Raw genomic sequence first — 16,942 nt, 5'->3', positions numbered from 1 at the left:
GCAGATAATTTGCTTCTCTGCTCCCCGTTCTCAAACCTCTTCACAGGAAGACAGCATTCACCTGTTTAACTTTTGGCCATAAAGGACATAAAATCTCCAGAGAACAAATGCAGTTTACTCGACTCAGGTTAGATACTGAAGGCATCAGATCTCAAAACGTGGACTACATTTGGATCCAGATGAAACCCCTCACACCTGCTTAATACTGACAGGTTAACTTTTGACTCCCCATGACAATTTAGAAATAACTCCTCTAACCAATGCAGATTTTTCACAGTTTACTGATAGTTCTAATTTACAGAACAAAAATGGTAAATATTGTATTGGGTATGCTATTATAACTCCTTTTGAAGCGATTAAGATGGCACCTTTACAGTTTGGCTACTTCAGCCCAACAGGCTGAATTATACACCTTTACTCAAGCTTCTTGTACTTTAGGCAAAGGCAAAACTACAAACATTTATACCAATAGTTGGTGTGTCTTTGGGGTAGCTCATGACTTTAAAATATTATGGAAACAATGAGATGTCCTTACCTTCAATGGGAACAATATTGAAAATGGTTCCTATGTCCAAACATTTATTTGATGTCATACTCTTGTCAGCTGCTCTGGCTATTAAGGTTCCTGGGCATTCCAGACTCCACATCCTGGAGGCCAAACTAATCCACCTCACTGATATTTCCAACAAAAATATTGTTCTCAAGGATACCAATAGCCAAACTCTGGTCATTTTCCAAGGGTTATGTTCTCCCAAATTATAAGTTTTAGAAAAATTGTCAAGAGATACCCAACAATTGGCCCCAGAAAGGGAAAAAATGGAAATCTAATAATTTTTGGCTCAATACAAAGAGAACTCTGGTTTGGACCAAATAACAATCCAGCCTACCAGACATTCTAAAATTCCCACTATTTACAACTGTATATGCATTAAACCATTGATCTACTGACAAAATGATAGCATTTATGAACCAATATTGGTGGGCAAAAGTTAATAAGGCTGCAAGAGGTGCCTACTTTGCTTGTCCCACCTGTCCAAACCACAATCCAGGGAAACCTGTTTGTACAAATGGATTTCACACAGCTTCTCCATCTCACGGATGTACATATGTTTTAGTCATGGTTTGTATGTTTTCTCATTGGACCTAAGCTTTCTCTTGTAGATAGGCCAATACCTCTTCTGTTAGAAAAGATTATCCCTACCTGGGGAACCCCTCTTGAACTTTATAGTTATTGGGGAACATATTTTACTGTGTTGTTTTGCCAGTGTTACAACACTTTCATTGTTCATACCATCCTCAATCCTCATAGTTAGTCACACTCACTAATGGCACTATTAAGACCTAATTGACAAAATTTGTAGAGACTCTCCAAAAACTTTGGCCTAAAGCATGGTTGCTGATCCTTCTAAATCTCAGATCCAGCCCCTTGGGAACTCATAAACTCATAAATCCCTTAAGATAGTCATAGGATGTCCACTGCATTTGTCCCCTGCCTCCTCTGACCCACAGTTGATATAAGGAGATACACTTCAATACTGTAAATACTTAATTGTTTCTATTAAAGTAACCATACTTTGGTAGAGCAGTCTTTTCACAGCGCACTCCTGGGAGATGATGACTTTAAGCATCACACCTTGCAACCTGGAGATTTTGTCTGTTGGAAAAGACACCTCCATAAAGACTCTTCAACCTCACTGGAAAGGCCTCCATCAGGAACTGCTAACAAACCCATGTGCCACCAAACCCCAGGGAATAGACTCTTGGATTTACATGACACATCTAAAAAAGAAAAGTACCCTGACTGAACCTACACACTATGTAATGAACGGAAAGTAAAAACTTCCTGGAATTGAAGCAGATGACATCTGATGAGACAGCTTTCCCAAGATATCTGGAGTAGGCTTGTATACATTTTTCTCATGGTCACATCTTCTAGCTCTTTTGTGGAAAGAAAATGCTCTTGTCGGCTTTTCCCAAACTCTTACAAAAGGGGGAAACTTCTCCTATGGCCTTTTGGAAACAGCCTCATCATGGTCCTGTGACAAATTAATTTTTCACTTGCCTTTTCTGAAAGGTTGGAAGGTTCAGAGTTCACAAAAGTCTTTCTTTCATCTAAACTGTTAACTAACTTTGGATTCTTATCCAAATTCATGGTCTCTGAATTTACAACCTTACAGACTGTATTATCAATAACACATATGGTTCTAACTAGTTCTTTTAAGATAAAAATACGGTTTTATATTGTTTTCAAAGTTTTACTGTTTTATAAAAAGTTCATCAGCTATTGCTTCATGTATATACCTGTACTATACCTTCTCAAATGCACTCAGTTAATTCTTTCAGTGTGCTCCTGCAGTGTTCACTATTTTGCTTTCATTGTTGCTTTAAGCAGAGACTTCCAAGAGGTATACATGACTCCAGGTTCGCCTTTATAGGGAGAAACTTTCTCCCCTAAGTTGTAATAAGTGCCAATCAATATTTCAGTTTGCTACTTTCAGTCCTAGAGTCCTGGTTTAGAACCATCATATATAACTTGGAATTGTTATGTTACTTATGTTTTGTATAATTAAGTTTTATATTTTGTTGACTGTTAAACCTTTTTTGTAGAAAAGATGTACCCAGTAAAGTAATGATGGGTTAGTGCATCAAGATGATCTTCCACACTTACGACCTTGAGAAGATGTAGACTTTAAGTAGGAAGTGCCTGAGAGTTTCTTCCTCCTAATCTTCCTTGTTACTCAAATGTGGCTTTAAGTGGTTTCCAAATACCATGCACTTTCCCTCTGATGTAAGATATGACAGCCATAAAATATTCTTCCTGGCTCTATGGAAAAAAACCACTAAATATAAAGAACCTGACTATTGATCAGTGATGCTTTCAAAGAAAGATCTTGATCAGAAGGGGGAAAGGTTAAAATTAATAAAAGGAAATAGAGTTGGGAGGTTCAGCAGGGGGAGCTATCACACTCTACCACTCATAGTCAATTGCAGACCCAACAGGAAGAGACCTTGGAAGAGACCTTGCCCCATGACCCATGGACATTACTCCAGCAGAAGGAAGGAAGGCATCCTCCTACCCCAGCAACATCTCAGCCACTATACTTAGAACTCCCAATTTACTTCAATAAACTTTCTGTTTACAAACAGCCTTCCCAACTTCTCACTTTCCTCTATAAAAGAGCTTTCCTCTCCTTTGTTTGGGGGACTTGCCCAAGGTTTTGTCATAGCTTGCTTTCCCTAGATTGGAATTCTCTGCTATTCCTGAATAAACCCATCTTTTGCTGATAGAATAATGGGCAGTTTTATTTTTTAAGGTTAATGCAGCATATGTACAAAAGACATCTTGTGTCGTGAGCCACATGACCACACAGGCTATAGTAAAGATACTTTACCTTGTACCCATTAACAACAACTTCCCATTCCTCCACAACACAGTCCTATTCTTAGGCAGCCATTAATCTACCTTCTGTTTCTATAGATTTGCATGTTCTAGAATGGAAGCATATAATATATGGGATCCATATGTAACACGTAACATGGATTAGTACTTCATTCTTCATTTTTACTGCCATATAATATTCCATGATATGGATATAAAATATTTTATTTATCCATTCATCAGTTGATGGGCATTTAGGTCGTTCACATATTTGGGCTGTTATGAATGATGTTACTATCTAGGAGTGATACTTTGAGGAACCATCAGACTCTTTTCCAAAATAGCTGCACCATTTTACATTCCTACCAGCAATGTAGGAAGGTTCAAATTTCTCCACATCCTTGCCAACAATCTTATTTTGTCTTATTTATTTTACCCATCCAGTGAGTTTGAACTGGTATTTCCCTGTGGTTTTGATTTGTACTTCCCTAATGGCAAATGCTGTTGAGCAACTTTTCATGTGCTTATTGGATATTTGTATATCTTCTCTGGAAAATTTATATTCAGATCTTCTGCACATTTTTAATTGGGTTATTAGGTTTTTTTGTTATTGAGTTGTAATTGTATTTATATATTCTAGACACAGTTTCTTATCAGATATATTATTGGAAAATATTTTCTCCCATTCTAAGGGTCTTTTCACTTTTAAAAAATTATCTATTATTTATTATTTATTATTTATTTATTTATATTTATTATGTTTAACCAACATATACTATATCATTAGTTTTTTTTAAATTTTTTATTGTTACATTAATCACCATACATTACATCATTAGTTTTAGATGTAGTGTTCCATGATTCATTGTTTGTGCATAACACCCAGTGCTCCATGCAGAACGTGCCCTCTTTAATACCCATCACCAGGCTAACACATCCTCCCACCCCCCTCCCCTCTAGAACCCTCAGTTTGTTTTTCAGAGTCCATTGTCTCTCATGGTTCGTCTCCCCCTCCGATTCCCCCCCTTCATTCTTCCCCTCCTGCTATCTCCTTTTTTTTTTTTTCTTAACATATATTGCATTATTTGTTTCAGAGGTGCAGATCTGAGATTCAACAGTCTTGCACAATTCACAGCGCTTACCAGAGCACATACCCTCCCCAGTGTCTATCACCTACTCACCCCATTCCTCCCATCCCAACCTCCACTCCAGCAACCGTCAGTTTGTTTCCTGAGATTAAGAATTCCTCATATCAGTGAGGTCACATGATACATGTCTTTCCCTGATTGACTTATTTCGCTCAGCATAATACCCTCCAGTTCCATCCACATCATTGCAAATGGCAAGATCTCATTCCTTTTGATGGTTGCATAATATTCCATTGTATATATATACCACCTCTTCTTTATCCATTCATCTGTCGATGGACATCTTGGCTCTTTCCACAGTTTGGCTATTGTGGACATTGCTGCTATAAACATCAGGGTGCACGTACTCCTTCAGATCCCTACATTTGTATCTTTGGGGTAAATACCCAGTAGTGCAATTGCTGGATCGTATGGTAGCTCTATTTTCAACTTTTTGAGGAACCTCCATACAGTTTTCCAGAGTGGCTGCACCAGCTTGCATTCCCACCAACAGTGTAGGAGGGTTCCCCTTTCTCCGCATCATCGCCAACATCTGTCATTTCCTGACTTGTTAATTTTAGCCATTCTGACTGGTGTGAGGTGGTATCTCATTGAGGTTTTGATTTGGAGTTCCCTGACGCCGAGCGATGTTGAGCACTTTTTCATGTGTCTGTTGGCCATTTGGATGTCTTCTTTGGAAAAATATCTGTTCATGTCTTCTGCCCATTTCTTGATGGGATTCTTTGTTCTTTGGGTGTTGAGTTTGATAAGTTCTTTATAAATTTTGGATACTAGCCCTTTATCTGATATGTCATTTGCAAATATCTTCTCCCATTCTGTCGGTTGTCTTTTGGTTTTGTTGACTGTTTCTTTCGCTGTGCAAAAGCTTTTCATCTTGATGAAGTCCCAATAGTTCATTTTTGCCCTTGCTTCCTTTGCCTTTGGTGATGTTTCTAGGAAGAAGTTGCTGTGGCTGAGGTCGAAGAGGTTGTGCCTGTGTTCTCCTTTAGGATTTTGATGGACTCTTGTCTCACATTTAGGTCTTTCAACGATTTGGAGTCTATTTTTGTGTGTGGTGTAAGGAAATGGTCCAGTTTCATTCTTCTGCATGTGGCTGTCCAATTTTCCCAACACCATTTGTTGAAGAGACTGTCTTTTTTCCATTGGACATTCTTTCCTGCTTTGTCAAAGATGAGTTGACCATAGAGTTGAGGGTCCATTTCTGGGCTATCTATTCTGTTCCATTGATCTATGTGTCTGTTTTTGTGCCAGTACCATGCGGTCTTGATGATGACAGCTTTGTAATAGAGCTGGAAGTCCGGAATTGTGATGCTGCCGGCTTTGCTTTTCTTTTTCAACATTCCTCTGGCTATGCGGGGTCTTCTCTGGTTCCATACAAATTTTAGGATGATTTGTCCCATTTCTTTGAAAAAAGTGGATGGTATTTTGATGGGGATTGCATTGAATGTGTAGATGGCTCTAGGTAGCATTGACATCTTCACAATATTGGTTCTTCCAATCCATGAGCATGGAATGTTTTTCCATTTCTTTGTGTCTTCCTCAATTTCTTTCATGAGTATTTTATAGTTTTCTGAGTACAGATCCTTTGTGTCTTTGGTTAGATTTATTCCTAGGTATCTTATGGTTTTGGGTGCAATTGTAAATGGGATCGACTCCTTAATTTCTCTTTCTTCTGTCTTGTTGTTGGTGTATAGGAATGCCACTGACTTCTGTGCATTGATTTTATATCCTGCCACTTGACTGAATTCCTGTATGAGTTCTAGCAGTTTTGGGGTGGAGTCTTTTGGGTTTTCCACATAAAGTATCATATCATCTGCAAAGAGTGAGAGTTTGACTTCTTCCTTGCCAATTTGGATGCCTTTGATTTCTTTTTGTTGTCTGATTGCTGTGGCTAGGACTTCCAATACTATGTTGAATAGCAGTGGTGATAGTGGACATCCCTGCCGCGTTCCTGACCTTAGGGGGAAAGCTCTCAGTTTTTCCCCATTGAGAATGATATTCGCTGTAGGTTTTTCATAGATGGCTTTTATGATATTGAGGTATGTACCCTCTATGCCTATACTCTGAAGAGTTTTGATCAAGAAAGGATGCTGTACTTTGTCAAATGCTTTTTCTGCATCTATTGAGAGGATCATATGATTCTTGTTCTTTCTTTTGTTAATGTATTGTATCACATTGATTGATTTGCGGATGTTGAACCAACCTTGCAGCCCAGGGATAAATCCCACTTGGTCATGGTGAATAATCCTTTTAATGTACTGTTGGATCCTATTGGCTAGTATTTTGGTGAGAATTTTTGCATCCATGTTCATCAGGGATATTGGTCTGTAATTCTCCTTTTTGATGGGGTCTTTGTCTGGTTTTGGGATCAAGGTAATGCTGGCCTCATAAAATGAGTTGGGAAGTTTTCCTTCCATTTCTATTTTTTGGAACAGTTTCAGAAGAATAGGTATTAATTCTTCTTGAAATGTTTGGTAGAATTCCCCTGGGAAGCCATCTGGCCCTGGGCTTTTGTTTTTTGGGAGATTTTTGATGACTGCTTCAATTTCCTTAGTGGTTATAGGTCTGTTCAGGTTTTCTATTTCATCCTGGTTCAGTTTTGGTTGTTGGTACATCTCTAGAAATGCATCCATTTCTTCCAGGTTATTTAATTTGCTGGCATAGAGTTGCTCATAATATGTTCTTATAATTGTTTGTATTTCTTTGGTGTTGGTTGTGATCTCTCCTCTTTCATTCATGATTTTGTTGATGTGGGTCATTTCTCTTCTCTTTTTGATAAGTCTGGCCAGGGGTTTATCAATCTTGTTAATTCTTTCAAAGAACCAGCTCCTAGTTTCGTTGATGTGTTCTACTGTTCTTTTAGTTTCTATTTCATTGATTTCTGCTCTGATCTTGATTATTTCTCTTCTCCTGCTGGGTTTAGGCTTTATTTGCTGTTCTTTCTCCAGCTCCTTTAGGTGTAGGGTTAGGTTGTGTATTTGAGACCTTTCTTGCTTCTTGAGAAAGGCTTGTATTGCTATATACTTTCCTCTTAGGACTGCCTTTGCTGCATCCCAAAGATTTTGAATAGTTGTGTTTTCATTTTCATTGGTTTCCATGTATTTTTTTAATTCTTCTTTAATTTCCTGGTTGACCCATTCGTTCTTTAGTAGGATGCTCTTTAGCCTCCATGTATTTGAGTTCTTTCTGACTTTTGTCTTGTGATTGAGCTCTAGTTTCAAAGCATTGTGGTCTGAAAATAGGCAGGGAATGATTCCAATCTTTTGGTACCGGTTGAGACCTGATTTATGACCTAGGATGTGATCTATTCTGGAGAATGTTCCATGGGCACTAGAGAAGAATGTGTATTCCGTTGCTTTGGGGTGGAATGTTCTGAATATGTCTGTAAAGTCCATTTGGTCCAGTGTGTCATTTAAAGTCTTTATTTCCTTGTTGATCTTTTGCTTAGATGATCTGTCCATTTCAGTGAGGGGGGTGTTAAAGTCCCCCACTATTATTGTATTGTTGTCAATGTGTTTCTTTGCTTTTGTTATTAATTGGCTTATATAATTGGCTGCTCCCATGTTAGGGGCATAGATATTTACAATTGTTAGATCTCTTGTTGGATAGATCCTTTAAGTATGATATAGTGTCCTTTCTCATCTCTTATTACAGTCTTTGGTTTAAAATCGAATTTGTCTGATATAAGGATTGCCACCCCAGCTTTCTTTTGGTGTCCATTAGCATGGTAAATGGTTTTCCACCCCCTCACTTTCAATCTGGGGCTGTCTTTGGGTCGAAAATGAGTCTCTTGCAGACAGCATATCGATGGGTCTTGTTTTTTAATCCAGTCTGATAGCCTGTGTCTTTTGATTGGGGCATTGAGCCCATTTACATTCAGGGTAACTATTGAAAGATAGGAATTTAGTGCCATTGTATTGCCTGTAAGGTGACTGTTACCGTATATTGTCTGTGTTCCTTTCTGGTCTATGTTGCTTTTGGGGTCTCTCTTTGCTTAGAGGACTCCTTTCAAGATTTCCTGTAGGGCTGGTTTTGTGTTTGCAAATTCCTTTAGTTTTTGTTTGTCCTGGAAGCTTTTTATCTCTCCTTCAATTTTCAATGACAGCCTAGCTGGATAGAGTATTCTTGGCTGCATATTTTTCTCGTTTAGTGCTCTGAATATATCCTGCCAGTCCTTTCTGGCCTGCCAGGTCTCTGTGGATAGGTCTGTTGCCAATCTAATGTTTCTACCCTTGTAGGTTACATATCTCTTCTCCCGAGCTGCTTTCAGGATTTTCTCTTTGTCTATGAGACTCGTAAGTTTTACTATTAGATGTCGGGGTGTTGACCTATTTTTATTGATTTTGAGAGGGGTTCTCTGTGCTTCCTGGATTTTCATGCCTGTTTCCTTCCCCAAATTAGGGAAGTTCTCTGCTATAATTTGCTCCATTATACCTTCTGCCCCTCTCTCTCTTTCTTCTTCTTCTGGGATCCCAATTATTCTAATGTTGTTTCGTCTTATGGTATCGCTTATCTCTCGAATTCTGCCCTCGTGATCCAGTAGTTGTTTATCTCTCTTTTTCTCAGCTTCTTTATTTTCCATCATTTCATCTTCTATATTACTGATTCTCTCTTCTGCCTCATTTATTCTAGCAGTTAGCGCCCCCATTTTTGATTGCACCTCATTAATAGCCTTTTTGATTTCTACTTGGTTGGATTTTAGTTCTTTTACTTCTCCAGAAAGGGTTTCTCTAATAACTTCCATATTTTTTTCAAGCCCAGCTAGTATCTTTAAAGTGATGATTCTGAACTCTAGATCTGACATTGTACTAATGTCCGTATTGAGTAGGTCCCTGGCAGTCGGTACTACCTCTTGTTCTTTTTGTTGAGGTGATTTTTTCCGTCTTGTCATTTTGTGCAGAGGAGAATAGATTAATGAGAGAACAAAATGCTAGCAGAGTAACAACGTCCCCAGAAAATATACTCTAAACAAATCAGAAAAAACCTGAAGCAGTGGGAAAAGAAAGGGAAAGAGAGAAAAAAGAAAAAGAAAAAAAAGAAAAAGATAAAGATAAAAACAAAAACAAACAAAACAAAACAACAACAAAAAAACCAGAATGTGATCAAATATGATCAGTGCCACACACTAGATTTGGGGTGTATTTTGGTCTTTTAGAAGAAAGTGCCTCCCAAAATTTTAAAGAAAGAAAAACTTATATATGTACAAAAATAAGGGTTGATATGATGAAGGGATGGAATATGACTGTAAAGATGGAAATTATAAAAAATTTTATAAAAGGAATTGATAAGAAGTTGTTTAAAAAAAGAAAGAAGAGGATTTAAAAAAAGAAAGAAAAAAGGGAGAGGATGTGATCAGGCAGGGGAACAGAAAACACCATATACTAGAGATTTAGGGTATATTTTGATCTGTTAGAAGAAACTATCTCAAAATTTTAAAGAGAGAACAACTTATATATATAAGCCAAAAATATGGGTAACTACTATGAAGGGATAGAATATGACTCTAAAAATGAAAAATAAAAATGTTTTTTTTTAAAAAAAAAGGGATTGATAAGATTTTGGTTGAAAAAGGGAAAAAGAAAAATTCAAAAAGAATAAAAAAAGAAAAAAAGACAGTTAAAAAAAAAATTAACTTTGAAAGACTACAGAATCATGGTAAAAAAGCCATGAATTCTACGTGCAGTAGTCCCCTAGAGCTGGAGTTCTGCCGTTCTCATTGATGGGTAAACTTGGTCTTGGCTGGCTGTTCTCGCTGATCTTCTGGGGAGGGGCCTGTTGCCTTGGTTTCCAAATGTCTTTGCTGGAGGCAGAATTGCCCCGCCCTTGCCCCCTCCCAGCTAAGTAATCTGCTGCGGTTTGCTCTCCGGGGCTTTTGTTCCCTGCGAGCTTTCCGTACAGCTTTGGAGGCGGAGAGTGAAAATGGCGGCCTCCCAATCTCCGCCCCGGATGAGCCGACAACTCGGGGCCCCGCTTCTCAGTGAGCCCCCAGAGAAAAGCCGTCAGTCACTCCCGTCTCCCCGGTCTCCAGCCGCACTCCGTGCTCACCCGGCCTGTGACCGCGCGTTTCTATCTCTGGCACCCGACCCCGGGTGGAGTCTCCAAACCCAGCAGATCCCTGCGGCGCACTCACGCGCGGCTCCTCCCGGGGGAGGAAGGTGAGTCTCCCCGGATCTGCCGCTTGTTGGGTCCCTGCTGGAGGAGCAGTGGCCTGACTGTGCCGCGGATCACAGTTTATGGCAACCCCGAGCTGAGAGCCCGCGCCTGGGCTCCGCCTCTGCAGCCGGCTTCCCTGCTCCGATACCTGGGAGCTCTGCCACACTCAGGCACCCCCGGTCTTTCTGTGACCCGTGGGTCCTGAGACCACACTGTCCCGGAGGGTCCCACCCCCCGCTTAGCCACCAGAGTGACGTCCCTCGGCCGAGCAGACTTTTAAAAGTTCCGATTTTGTGCTCCGCGGCTCTATCACTTGCCAGAAGCGGCCGACGGAGGCCCCTCCCCCGCCGTCTATCCTCCCGAATATCGCCTCAGATTCACTTCTCCGCCCAACCTACCTTCCAGAAAGTGGTCGCTTTTCTGATGAGAGAGTTGTTGCTCTTCTTTTCTTCGATCTCCTGTTGAGTTTGTAGGTGTTCAGAATGGTTTGATCCCTATCCAGCTGAATTCCTGAGAGGAGACGAAATCCAGGTCTCCTACTCCTCCGCCATCTTGCTCCGCCCCCCTGTTCTATCCATTATTGAAAGAGATTTTGAAATTTTCCACTATTATTGTTGAGTTGTCTATTTCTCCCTTCAATTCTGTCAGTTTTGTTTCATGTATTTGGATAGGTTCTTAGGTGCATATATGTTTAAAATTGTCATATCGTCCTGATAGAATTTCTAATATTATGAAATATCCCTTTTTATCTCTAGTAGCATTTATTTGTTATAAAGTTTATTTTGTCTGATATTAGTATAGGTACTTCAACTCTTATGGTTCATTTTTGCAGAATATATATATGTATATGTATATATATATTTCCCATTCTTTAAAAAAAAGATTTATTTGAGAGTGGGGGGAGGGGCAGAGGGAGAAAATATTCAAGCAGACTCCTCACTGAACATGGAACCTGATATGGGGCTCAATCTCACAACCCATGAGATTATGACCTGAGCCAAAACCAAGAGTTAGATGCTAACCTACTGAGCCACCCAGGCACCCTTCCCATCCTTTATTTTCAACCTATTTGTATCTTCGAATATGAAGTGCTTCTATAGACAGGATACCTGTTGGATCAAGTTGGATCTTGATTTTTTAATTCAATCTGACAAGCTCTGCCTTTTGACTTCTTTAATTCATATTTAATATTGTTACATCTTCCACTTTAATTTTTTTCTATATGCCTCATGTCTTTTTTTTCTATTCCTACCTTATTGCCTTCCTCTTGTATTAAGTGGATATGTTCCAGTGTAACATTTTGATCCCTTTAATATTTTAAGTATATTTCTTAGTTACTTTCTTAGTGGTTCTTCTAGGGCTTACAATATACATCCTATCTTCTCAGAATTTATTTCGTATTTCCACCGAAATGTGTTCCAATGAAGTATATAACCTTTACTCCTATATAGCTCCTTTCCATACCACCTTTTTGTACTATTGTTATATCTAATACATTTATATATGTTACATTTATATATATGTGTGTGTGTATCTCAAACTCAATAATACATAATTAAAACTATTAGTTTGTATGATCTTATATCTTTCAAAACATGTAAGAGACGGGAGGTGTATATTCATAGCTTGTTATATTAATCATTGTATATACCATTTACCATTTCTGGCTCTCTTCATTTGTTCTTGTGGATTCTGGATATCATCTGGTTTCATTTCCCAAGAGTTACTTTCATTACTCCAAGACAGCTTTGTTTCCACTCCCAACAAAAGAATACACATTGCTTCATGTGGTTGTTTTCTAAGTCAGCTTAAGTTTTAAAAATTTTCTTGCTCTACTGGCAGCATTCGGTGGCAGAACGTCTCATAGGAAATTCTCTATTCCCAGACATGGGTCCCTGGGCTTCTTGCCCCAGAAACACAGTGGCTGGCACCATGGAAGGTGAAGAGCTTCCCCAAGGATGACTCTTCCAAGCCTATCCACCTCACAACTTTGCTCAACTACAAGGCTGGCATGACTCACATTGTGTGAGAGGTCAACAGACCTGGATCCAAGGTGAAAAAGAAGGAAATTGTGGAGGATGTGACCATTGTGGAGGCACCATCCATGGTGGTGGTGGGCATCATGGGCTGTGAAGAAACCGCTCAAGGTCTCTGTACTTTTAAGACCATCTTTGCTGAACACATCCAGGATGAGTGCAAAAGACACTTCTATAAGAATTGGCATAAGTCTAAGAAAGCCTTCAACCAAATACTGCAAGTGGCAGGATGATGATGGCAAGCAGCAGCTAGAAAAGGAGTTCAACAGCATGAAGAAGTACTGCCAAATCATCCATGTCATCACCCACACCCAGGTGCCCCTGCTTCCTCTATGCCAGAAGAAAACCCACCTCATGGAGATCCAGGTGAATAGAGGCACAGTGGCTGAGAAGCTGAACTAGGCCCATGAGAGCCTGGAATAGCAGGTGCTTGTGAACCAAGTGTTTGGGTAGGATGAGATGATAAATGTCATTGGTGTCACCAAGGGCAAAGGTAACAAGAGGTCACCAGCCACTGGCACACCAAGAAGCTACCCTGCAAGACCCACCAGGGACTGTGCAAGGTGGGCTGTATTGGGGCACGGCATCCTGCCCAAGTGGCCTCCATGGCATGGGCTGGGCAGAAAGGCTACCATCACTGCATTGAGATCAACAAGAAGATCTACAAGATTGGCCAGGCCTATCTCATCAAGGATGGCAAACTGATCACGAACAATGCTTCTACTGATTATGATCTGACAAGAGCATCAACCGAGTTGACTTTGTCCACTATGATGAAGTGACTAATGACTTTGTCATGCAGAAAGGCTGTGTGATGAGAACCAAGAAGCAAGTGCTTACTCTCCACAAGTTGTTGCTGGTGCAGATCAAATAGCAGGCCCTGAAGATTGACCTTAAGTTCATTGACACCACTTCCAAGTTTGGCCATGGCTGATTACAGACTGTGGAGGATAAGAAAGCATTCATGGGACCACTTATGAAAGACTGAACTGCAAGAAGAAGCTGCTTAATGTCAGAAGCAGATTGTGCAACTGGTGGGATCTCAATAAACATTATTTTCCAGTGGAAAAAAATTTTCCTAAAAGAAAGAAGAAACATGCAATTATACTGTCTTTTACTAAGTATCTACATGAGTGACTTTATTGGTGCTGTGTGTGTGTGCATGCACACATGCGTGTGTGAATTACTGTCTGGTGTCACCTGCTTTTTGCCTGAATAATTTCCTTTGTATTTCTTGTAATATAGATTTACTTGCAATGCAATTTCTTTTTACTTATATGGTAACATCTTTATTTCACTTCATTTTTGAATGATAGTTTTGTATATAATATTAATAGTTTATTTTCAAAAAAATTTTAAAGGTTTTTATTTGTCAGAGAGAGAGAGCACAAGCACAAGCAGGGGGAGCGGGGAGCCCCATGTGGGACCCCATCCCAACACCCTGGGATCATGACCTGAGCCAAGGCAGACGCTTAACCAACTGAGCCACCCAGGCATCCCTTGATTTTTAATTTCAGCAATTTGAATATGCAATCCCTCTGTCTTCTGGCTTTCACTGTTTATGAGAAACCTCACCTATTAATCATATTGGTGTTTCCCTGTGTTTTCCCTTATGTCATTTATCTCTTACTGCTTTTACAATTTTCACCTTATCTTTAGCTTTGAACATCTGTTTTTCCTAATTGGTGTTTGTTGAGCTTTTTTGATGTTTAATATTTTTCGTCAAATTTAGATGTTTCCATTCATCTCTTTGAATATTTTTTTCTGCTCCTTTCCTCTCCTCTGCTACTTACATTTTGAGGTACATTGGTATTTTTAATGGTGTCCCACATCTCTCTTCAAGACATTTTTCATTTTTCTCTCTGTTCTTCGGATTGCATAATCTCTATTGATCTATCTTCAAGTTTGTGGATTCTTTCTTTGGCCAGCTCAAATATACTATTGAGTTCCTCTAGTAAATACTTCTCAACTCCAGAATTTCCATTTGGTTCTTTTAAAGTAATTTCTATTTCTTTATTTATAAATCTTTATATGCTATAGCTACCATCTGGGCCCCCTTAAGCAGTATTTACCGCCTGTTTTTCCTGTGTATGCATGACACTTTCCTGTTTCGTTGCATTTCTTATAATCTTTTGTTATAAAGCGGACATTTTATTATAGTATCTTATAGCAACTCTGGATAATGATCCTCCTCCCATAAGGGATTAGTATTTGCTTGGTTATTTCCCCTGCAGTGTGCAGCCTGTTATCTCTTTTAGTCTAGCCACCTAAGGGTTATCTCTGGGTGGGCATAATGCACTTATTGGCAAGATTTTTACCCTTTACCATTGGATGTGTATGTGCTTGGAGGCTGCTATGTCAGGGGGTTTTCTTTTGACCCATGTTCAGCCAGGACTAGTAACTGGGAGTTTCCTTCTCTTTTCTGGGAGGGCAGTTTTAGACATATACATAGTCTTCCAGATTGCCAAGGAGGCGTGTGATTTTATTTTTAAGCCTGTGTTCCTAATAGTCGCCTCTAGATCAGAACAATCTATTGTTCAGTGTTTGGTCAAGTTCCTTGACCCAGCAAAGCTTTTGCTCTGTGTTGACGGGTCTGCATGTACTGGGAAATGCTTTTAAGTCTGCCCCATGTTCTGCTCTAATTGTCCTGAGTAGGTGCAGCCTAGCACATGCACACAGTCTTTTCAATCCCCAGAGTTGACTGTGCTCCCAGGAAGGCTCTTTTTGGTTCCCTCTTGGTTTCTCTTTATTAAAATTCTGGCTGCTCTGCTGCTTTGTTTGCACCAGCTCCGCCTAATTGCTCTCCACCAAGATCTCCATTGTTTTTGACAATGTCCTTAGGGACAAAGTTCTCCATGCTCTTTCAAATGAAGTCAGTCCCCCAGGCAGAGTGGTGGAATTCTTTGTCCTCACTGCATACCGTCCCACTTAGAAAGAACCTGTGCACCACTGAACTGAAGCTGGGGCTAAAAGGGCCCAGAGTGAAAACACCACTCTATGAGTGGTGCGGCACTGGGGCATGGTGTCAGTTCCTGGTATTCTCAGTTTTCCTCTCCTTGAGTGAAACATCCAAACTTTGAGTAAGCTGGGGTGGAAAAAATCAGGGCCTCACTATTCTCAGCCTGCACACATAATAGTGCCTCCACTCAAAGAATGGAGGCTGGGTGGTAGAAGGTATCACCAGTCCTCTTGGCTGTGCCTGTGTGGAATAAATTTCTGCAACACAGAGTTGGGGGTAAGAAATGCAGGCAGCTACCCTGCCAAGGTGAAACCACAACCCTGGAGTGGGAGCTGGGGGAGGAGCCCTACCTCCTCCCAACATCTTCACCACACCTGCCTAAATAGAGTACCCAAGGTTGAGCTTCTGTAACACAGACCTGGTATGGCAGAGGATATGCAGGTAATTCAAATGCCAGAATCTTCCTGTTCTTACTGATAAGTAATAGGTTTTCTTGAATCAATGTTTTCCCAATTGATATATGCTCTTTGGACAATTTCTAGAGATTTTAAATTATTGTTAAAAAAAATAATTTCAAACAGTTAAGTTGTTTTGCTGGAGAGAAGGTCTACTGAGCTCTTCAATTCAACATTCTGGAAGTCTCAGCCTTCAATATATTTTTAAACTTAGCTTCTGAGTAGAAATGTCCAGCCAAAAGAGAAATGGAGTAGGTGTCAAGAACCAGGGTTTTCATTCCAAGTTGGTCGCTAGCAAGACCAGTGATTCCTCCTGAAATTCAGTTTCCGAATGAGGAAATTACATTAAAGGCCTCTATATTCCTTCCAACTCTAAAAATCCTACAATTTTATGAACTAGAAATGGAATAGAAAGTAATCGGTGAAAAACATTGTTCTGTAGCTGTGTGAGAACAGGATATATGAAAACAATCCACTGCCTTTTTAAACCAAAACTGTTCCAACTTGTTTTTATTTAGAACAATTAATTCTAATTCTACTTAATCAAAATGCTAGTTTTGCATGCTTTGCAGTCAAGAAATTTCTCCACCCCAAAGGTTTCCTTCCTAACCATTAGAACTGAAAAACTTGGGGCAACGGAAAGTTGCCTTTCACTGGTTGGTCATCAAGAATATGACAGCTTAATGCTAAGTGAAAGCACTATAATTTACTACCATTTTACCCATATTATGAACTCTGCAAACAATTACTTTCTCTCTGAGACAATTCCAAGTTTTCACCTTCTGCATAAGGCTCTAAGGCCATACCCTTAG

At 39.7% G+C, this 16,942-nt stretch overlaps 1 pseudogene; it reads left to right on the top strand.

Moving 5' to 3' along the window:
- Positions 1-13,781, top strand: part of LOC110572525 — a 109,633-nt pseudogene extending 95,852 nt beyond the window's left edge.
- The last annotated feature ends 3,161 nt before the right edge of the window (positions 13,782-16,942 follow it).

This window comes from Neomonachus schauinslandi, chromosome X (genome assembly GCF_002201575.2).
Source record: "Neomonachus schauinslandi chromosome X, ASM220157v2, whole genome shotgun sequence".
In the NCBI taxonomy this organism is placed as follows: domain Eukaryota; kingdom Metazoa; phylum Chordata; class Mammalia; order Carnivora; family Phocidae; genus Neomonachus; species Neomonachus schauinslandi.
This window is presented reverse-complemented; position numbering and strand designations above follow the sequence as displayed.